A 7,437-nucleotide genomic window follows, 5' to 3' on the forward strand; every position below is an offset into this window, starting at 1 on the left:
TGGAGCGGTTTTGCCGGTCGGCAAACTGGAACGGGTCAAATAATGGGGGGAGTTTGGAAACGATGTGATCTTTAAGCAGCCTTTCGAAGCACTTCATCATGACCGGAGTCAGTGCAACAGGCCGGTAATCATTAAATGAGGTGATTTGAGGTTTCTTCGGCACCGGAATGATGGAGGCAGTCTTAAAGCACGCTGGCACTGTGGCTTGGCCTAGCGAGGTGTTAAAAATGTCTGTGATGACCCCAGCCAGCTGACTTGCACATTCCCTGAACACACGCCCAGGAATGTTGTCGGGGCCAGGGGCCTTACGGGGGTTGACTCTCCTCAGGGTCTTCAACACATCGGCTGATGATATTCTTAGTGGTGCTGACGTCCTCGGTGCATTTGTTGACGTAGGCTGACACAGTCATGGCACACGCATGTCAAATCTACATCGGGGAAACTGGGAGGGAGGGAGGGCGGGAGGGAGGGAGGCAAGCAGGGAGGCAGGCAGGCAGGGAGGCAGGCAGGGAGGCAGGCAGGGAAGCAGGCAGGGAGGAAGGCAGTGTCTGTCTGTTGAGGTTTTCACCTTGTTCTTCTCCTGCTGAAGTTCTAACTGGACGTCCATCAGTTTGGCTCTCAGCTCGTCATTGGCGGCCTGAAAGGCGTCCGTTCGCTCCGCCTTGACCCGCCCTGCCGGAGCTCGTTTGGACATCTCTTACTCGAGTCTCGCCCAGTCGTCAGTCAGAGATCACAACATTTGTACCTGGAGAGCACAAACGCAGCGCTGTTTTCCACTGGCTTCGGACTCAACTTCAATCGGTACCGTAACGTACAACATCATAAACATAGATCTAGCTTGACTTATTCATTGAATAAATGCATTTGGTTCTTCAAAACTGCATCACGCAACATAGCGTGACCGAGACGGCCGTTATCCACCTGCGTGAAGTTATTTGGTGAAATGAATGAGATGTTTAAGACACCATCGTTCTGTCTCTATGTAGATGAAGGGAAATAATCGATTGCTGAAGGTCCAAAGGTGTTGTGATAAACAAATAAACATATTAGTGATTAGTGACATATTTGTGATAAACACATTAGGCAGGATAATCACATATGTTAACTTGACTGCCCACACTGCATTTATTTATGGTTATTTGTTAAATCGAGTACTGTTAGACATGAAATAGGAAGTGTTTAACATAAATGGACGACGAAAGGGGTACTCACCATTGTAGCTCCTGCTGGTCAATGATACGAGCCTCTTCTTGCAGTGGAAAACATACAGCCAACAAACACCGTGGAACCTAAAGGAAGGAAATTAAACATTAACATTTAGCCTCAACCAACATTCACAGATACAACGCAACGCAAACTACACAAACGTAAATCTTTCTAAACACAATGAGTTGTACTTACCGTGTACGCTCTAGACGGTCCACTTGCAAGCAGAAAATAAAGATATTTCTGTTGATAATCGTCGTGTTTGTATCCGTTGTCTCGCTCAAGGCCATTGCGCCCACAGATTTGAATTTTGGCGAGAGTTCAGCCTATTGACGTCATTTCCGCGGTGTAATACCCGCATATCTGAAACGGCAAAGTTAAGAATAGAGTTAAATAAAGTTTTTAATCAACGCAATAATTTACAAACGTTGACCAGTCGAAATAATCGTCGAAATTTGGCGTCTGTGGCTGGAAGCAGACGCCGAGTTCGACGTTCCTCCCAAATGCCACACTCCCTCGCTCTTCAGGGCTACAAAAAAACATATTTTTCAAAACAATGAGTTGTAATTACCTTGTACGCTCTAGACGGTCAAGTTGCAAGCTGAAAACAAAAATATTTGTCTTGTTAGTCGTCGTGTTACTAACCGCTGTGTCTTGTTTGCCAGCATTGCCGCTTTCCTACTTTCTGTTGCAAGCCACGCCCACGGATTATAATTTTGCTGTGAGTTCCGCCTATTGACGTCACGTCCGCGTCGCATGACTGCGACGTAATATTATCTAAAACTGTTTGTGCGGCATGGTGTTGTTCTGTGCGGTATTGTGTTATTCTGTGCGGCGTCGTGTTGTTCTGTGCGGCGTAGTGTTGTTCAGTGCGGCGTCGTGTTGTTCAGTGCGGCATGTTGTTGTTCAGTGCGGCATGTTGTTGTTCAGTGCGGCATGGTGTTGTTCAGTGCGGCATGGTGTTGTTAAGTGCGGCATGGTGTTGTTCAGTGCGGCATGGTGTTGTTCAGTGCGGCATGGTGTTGTTCAGTGCGGGATGGTGTTGTTCAGTGCGGCATGGTGTTGTTCAGTGCGGCATGGTGTTGTTCAGTGCGGCATGGTGTTGTTCAGTGCGGCATGGTGTTGTTCAGTGCGGCATGGTGTTGTTCAGTGCGGCATGGTGTTGTTCAGTGCGGCATAATATTGTTCAGTGCGGCATAATGTTGTTCAGTGCGGCATGGTGTTGTTTAGTGCGGGATGGTGTTGTTCAGTGCGGCATGGTGTTGTTCAGTGCGGCATGGTGTTGTTCAGTGCGGCATGGTGTTGTTCAGTGCGGCATGGTGTTGTTCAGTGCGGCATGGTGTTGTTCAGTGCAGCGTCGTGTTGTTCAGTGCAGCATGGTGTTGTTCAGTGCGGAATGGTGTTGTTCAGTGCGGCATGGTGTTGTTCAGTGCGGCATGGTGTTGTTAAGTGCGGCATGGTGTTGTTCAGTGCGGCGTAATGTTGTTCAGTGGGGCATGGTGTTGTTCAGTGCGGCATGGTGTTGTTCAGTGCGGCATGGTGTTGTTCAGTGCGGCATGGTGTTGTTCAGTGCGGCATGGTGCTGTTCAGTGCGGCATGGTGCTGTTTAGTGCGGCATGGTGTTGTTCAGTGCGGCATGGTGTTGTTCAGTGCGGCATGGTGTTGTTCAGTGCGGCATGGTGTTGTTCAGTGCGGCATGGTGTTATTCAGTGCGGCATGGTGTTCAGTGCGGCATAATGTTGTTCAGTGCGGCATGGTGTTGTTCAGTGCGGCATGGTGTTGTTCAGTGCGGCATGGTGTTGTTCAGTGCGGCATGGTGTTGTTCGGTGCGGCATGGTGTTGTTCGGTGCGGCATGGTGTTGTTCGGTGCGGTATCGTGTTGTTCAGTGCGGTATCGTGTTGTTCGGTGCGGTATCGTGTTGTTCGGTGCGGTATCGTGTTGTTCAGTGCGGTATCGTGTTTTTCAGTGCGGCATAATGTTGTTCAGTGCGGCATAATGCTGTTCAGTGCGGCATAATGTTGTTCAGTGCGGCATAATGTTGTTCAGTGCGGCATAATGTTGTTCAGTGCGGGATGGTGTTGTTCAGTGCGGCATGGTGTTGTTCAGTGCGGCATGGTGTTGTTCAGTGCGGCATGGTGTTGTTCAGTGCGGCATGGTGTTGTTCAGTGCGGCATGGTGTTGTTCAGTGCGGCATGGTGTTGTTCAGTGCGGGATGGTGTTGTTCAGTGTGGGATGGTGTTGTTCAGTGCGGCATGGTGTTCAGTGCGGCATAATGTTGTTCAGTGCGGCATGGTGTTGTTCAGTGCGGCATGGTGTTGTTCAGTGCGGCATGGTGTTGTTCAGTGCGGCATAGTGTTGTTCAGTGCGGCATAATGTTGTTCAGTGCGGTATAATGTTGTTCAGTGCGGCATAATGTTGTTCAGTGCTGCATGGTGTTGTTCAGTGCGGCATGGTGTTGTTCAGTGCGGCATGGTGTTGTTCAGTGCGGCATGGTGTAGTTCAGTGCGGCATGGTGTTGTTCAGTGCGGGATGATGTTGTTCAGTGCGGGATGATGTTGTTCAGTGCGGGATGGTGTTGTTCAGTGCGGGATGGTGTTGTTCAGTGCGGCATGGTGTTGTTCAGTGCGGCATGGTGTTGTTCAGTGCGGCATGGTGTTGTTCAGTGCGGCATGGTGTTGTTCAGTGCGGCATGGTGTTGTTCAGTGCGGCATGGTGTTGTTCAGTGCGGGATGGTGTTGTCCGGTGCGGGATGGTGTTGTTCAGTGCGGCATGGTGTGTTTCAGTGCGGCATAATGTTGTTCAGTGCGGCATAATGTTGTTCAGTGCGGCATGGTGTTGTTCAGTGCGGCATGGTGTTGTTCAGTGCGGCATGGTGTTGTTCAGTGCGGCATGGTGTTGTTCGGTGCGGCATGGTGTTGTTCGGTGCGGCATGGTGTTGTTCGGTGCGGTATCGTGTTGTTCAGTGCGGTATCGTGTTGTTCGGTGCGGTATCGTGTTGTTCGGTGCGGTATCGTGTTGTTCAGTGCGGTATCGTGTTGTTCAGTGCGGTATCGTGTTGTTCAGTGCGGTATCGTGTTGTTCAGTGCGGTATCGTGTTGTTCAGTGCGGTATCGTGTTGTTCAGTGCGGTATCGTGTTGTTCAGTGCGGTATCGTTGTGTTGTTCGTATTGTGTTGTGTTGTTCGTAATGTGTTGTGTTGTTTGTATTGTGTTGTTGGTATTGTGTTGTTGGTATTGTGTTGTGTTGTTCGTATTTTGTTGTGTTGTTCATATTGTGTTGAGTTGTTCATATTGTGTTGAGTTGTTCGTATTGTGTTGTGTTGTTCGTATTGTGTTGCCTGTAACACTTAGCTTCTAACACTTAGCCTCTAGCACCTAGAAGGTAAATAAATAGGAAGGAAGGACTCACCGGTGACGTCGTCGCCCACGTCCAAGCGTTATACTTTGTATTTTCATCCTTCTGACAGTGGAAAACATATAGCCAACAAACACCGTGGAACCTAAACGAATGAAAGAAAACTATCATTTGGCCACAACCAACATTCACAGATACAACACAATGTGACGTGCGGGGTTGAGGTTAAAGGTTGAGTGAAAGGCCCTCGTTTTAAACTACTTTTTTGAAAAGGAGTGGGAACAAGTAAGACGTATTTAATTTATTTATTGGGAAGTAGTAAGACTTATTAAATTTATTTAATCTACTTTTCTTCCCAGGCAAAATTTGATGTGCTGCAATTCCAAATTTCCAAAGTGAATGAAGGAATGAAATCTTTTAAATTATGATTTTGTATAAATACTAGGCATAAACACAAAATCTACGGCACAAAATGGGCAGACTTTACTTGTTTGAAAAGGACTGGTTACAAGACAGACTTTTTTAATTTATTTAATGGGAAGAAGACACTATTTAGTTTAATTGATCTATTTTTGTTCCCTGGCAAAATTCGATTTGCTGCAATTCCAAATTTCCAAAGTGAATGAAGGAATGAAGTCGTTTAAATTATGATTTTGTATAAATACTAGGCATAGACACAAAATCTACGGCACAAAACGGGCAGACTTTACTTGTTTGAAGAGGACTGGTTACAAGACAGACTTTTCTGATTTATTTAATGGGAAGAAGACTTATTTAGTTTAATTTATTTTTGTTGCCTGGCAAAATTGGATTTGCTGAAATTGTATTTTGCCAAATCTTGACTTGAGACCTGATAGGAAGTATTAAACGCTCAGTTAAATCGATACAAGTTGGTAATAAGAGCGAGTAATGTTGGTTGAAGCGATGAATTAAGGTTGAAAGCAATTTAAATTATGACTTTGTATAAATACTAGATATTAACAGAACATCTACTGCGCAAAATGGGCAGAGTTTACTTGTTTGAGAAGGAGTGGCTTATTTAAGACTAAGATTTATTTAATCTGTTTGTTCCCAGGCAAAATTGGATGTGATGCAATTCCAAATTTCACCACATGATGGTGCCCAATTTTGACTTCATGGGACATATTCAACACTTAGCTTGTTATTATGTTCAAGGTAATCAGATTTGTTTATTATTCTAATGGCCTTTTCAAAACTATTCTGGATTACTACTTTGGATCCATTCTACATTACTTGGCAACAACATACTCTGTAACAGATTAGGCAGTATAATCTACTTATCGTGATGTGTTAAATCAATTACTGTTAGACATTATTTGTCTGATAATCTACCAAATCTTTGAATTGAAGAATTTGTGATTTAATTAATAGCTTGTTATGTTCAGGGTAATCAGACTTGTATATAATTCTAATGGCCTTCTTTTGAAAACTATTCTGAATTACAACTTTGGATCTTATATTACTTTGCAACAATATACTCGGTGACAGATTAGGCAGTATAATCACATATGTTAACTTCAGTGCCCACACTGTATTTATGTATGGTTATTTGTTAAATCAAGTACTGTTAGACATGAAATAGGAAGTGTTTAACATAAATGTTATGGCTACTCACCATTGTAGCTCGCTCCTGGTCAATGATACGAGCCTCTTCTTGCAGTGGAAAACTTGCAGCCAACAAACACCGTGGAACCTAAAGGAATGAAATTAACCATTAACATTTTGCCTGGACGAATATTCACACGTACAACGCAACGCGGCTACACTTCTGCTAGCGCCTCAGCTACACGTTGCTATTACAAACGTAAATCTCTTTAAACACAATGAGCGTTACTTACCGTGTACGCTGTAGACGGTCAAGTTGCAAGCAGAAAATAAAGATGTTTCTGTTGATATTCGTCGTTGCTCAGTGGCTCACGGCCATCGCGCCAACAGATTTGAATTTTGGTGGAAGTTCCGCCAATTACGTCATATCCGCGGCACATGACTGCGAAGCAATACCCGCTTATCTGAAACGGCAGTTAAAAGTAGAGTTACATCAAGTTTTCTTGGAACCTAAACGAATGAAAGAAAACTATCATTTGGCCACAACCAACATTCACAGATACAACACAATGTGACGTGCGGTGTTGAGGTTAAAGGTTGAGTGAAGGGCCCTCGTTTTAAACTACTTTTTTGAAAAGGAGTGGGAACAAGTAAGACGTATTTAATTTATTTATTGGGAAGTAGTAAGACTTATTAAATTTATTTAATCTACTTTTCTTCCCAGGCAAAATTTGATGTGCTGCAATTCCAAATTTCCAAAGTGAATGAAGGAATGAAGTCGTTTAAATTATGATTTTGTATAAATACTAGGCATAGACACAAAATCTACGGCACAAAACGGGCAGACTTTACTTGTTTGAAGAGGACTGGTTGCAAGACAGACTTTTCTGATTTATTTAATGGGAAGAAGACTTATTTAGTTTATTTAATCTCTTTTTGTTGCCTGGCAAAATTGGATTTGCTGAAATTGTATTTTGCCAAATCTTGACTTGAGACCTGATAGGAAGTATTAAACGCTCAGTTAAATCGATACAAGTTGGTAATAAGAGCGAGTAATGTTGGTTGAAGCGATGAATGAAGGTTAAAAGCAATTTTTTAATCAACGCAATCATTTACAACCGTTGACCAGAAAGAATCGTCGAAATTCGACGTTCCCCCCAAACGCCACACTCACTCGCTTTTCAGGGCAACAAAAGTACTTCTTTTTAAAAACGATTAGTTGTACTTACCGTGTACGCTCTGGACGGTCCAGTTGCAAGCAGAAAATAAAAATATTTCTCTTGTTAGTCGTATGTTACCATCCGCTGTGT

This window comes from Syngnathus scovelli, chromosome 19 (genome assembly GCF_024217435.2).
Source record: "Syngnathus scovelli strain Florida chromosome 19, RoL_Ssco_1.2, whole genome shotgun sequence".
In the NCBI taxonomy this organism is placed as follows: Eukaryota; Metazoa; Chordata; class Actinopteri; order Syngnathiformes; family Syngnathidae; genus Syngnathus; species Syngnathus scovelli.